This window comes from Macrobrachium nipponense, chromosome 11 (genome assembly GCF_015104395.2).
Source record: "Macrobrachium nipponense isolate FS-2020 chromosome 11, ASM1510439v2, whole genome shotgun sequence".
Taxonomy (NCBI): Eukaryota; Metazoa; Arthropoda; class Malacostraca; order Decapoda; family Palaemonidae; genus Macrobrachium; species Macrobrachium nipponense.
Window position 1 is genome coordinate 26,534,107 of NC_061087.1, and position 870 is coordinate 26,534,976.

The 870-nt window shown below is 36.1% G+C and overlaps 1 long non-coding RNA gene across 1 annotated transcript in view; it reads right to left on the reverse strand.

Moving 5' to 3' along the window:
* Positions 1-527, reverse strand: part of LOC135219271 (uncharacterized) — a 1,682-nt gene extending 1,155 nt beyond the window's left edge. The window contains exons 1-3 of the long non-coding RNA XR_010315448.1: positions 458-527; positions 217-356; positions 1-75 (exon numbers count right to left, since the gene is read on the reverse strand). The exon at positions 1-75 is cut by the window's left edge and continues 8 nt beyond it. This is a non-coding gene — a long non-coding RNA (uncharacterized LOC135219271). The remainder of the gene's footprint in view (positions 76-216; positions 357-457) is intronic.
* Positions 528-870: the final 343 nt, after the last annotated feature.

The window sequence follows — 870 nt, forward strand, 5'->3', positions numbered from 1 at the left end:
TAAAGTTGTCGTTCAATGTAACCCTGGATGGACAAAGTCTTATGTGGCCCCATAGCCTACATCATTCAGGGGACTCTGGAATGTACAAAAAATAATTTTGTCAGTAAATTCTCTATGCAGAGTAAGTTACATACAGTAATATGCACCATACAGTGTTTTAATATCACATATAACATGTAGTATAAAACTTAATTTAGAATTCCTTACATAACTTACCAACTTTTAGTGAGTCTCAAAGCTGTTACCTAGGTTGTGGGAGATGGAGGTGGAGGTGTAGAGCATTCATGATAAGGATGCATTCCAAACCTAACTTCAGTGTGCTTTATCACAGATAACAGGCTAGGATGATGGGCAGTCTGGAATGAAGAATTAATATTAAAGGACAGTATGTAACCACTTAGGTGTACAAAATTTATTGTACGTATGCAAACATTAAACACAACTGAGAATTCCTTACCTTCAGCAAAATGAAGACATGTAGGCTATGTAGAGGTCTGGTTTATGTAAGTCACAGGTGCATGCCAGTCTGGAATGATAATGTAATACATATGATTATAGTATGTATGTTACATACATAACATGGTTATTACATATGTAATATTAAAACATTATAAAAAAAAATGTCCTTACCAAATTCTAGTGGTTGGCTTGCTTACTGGGATGGGCATATGGTAGATGAGTGGGTGGCTGGGCTATGGAGTAGGATGGGCAGGTGCTTGGGAGTCTGGAATGATAAAAAATATATAAAATGATAGAGTTACTACTGTAACTACTGCACATGTACTGTTTGACATATGTAGTTTGGTAATACGTATGTACCAATATCGAAAATGAAGGAATTCTTTTACTGAAGGAATGGGGAGAGGAGGT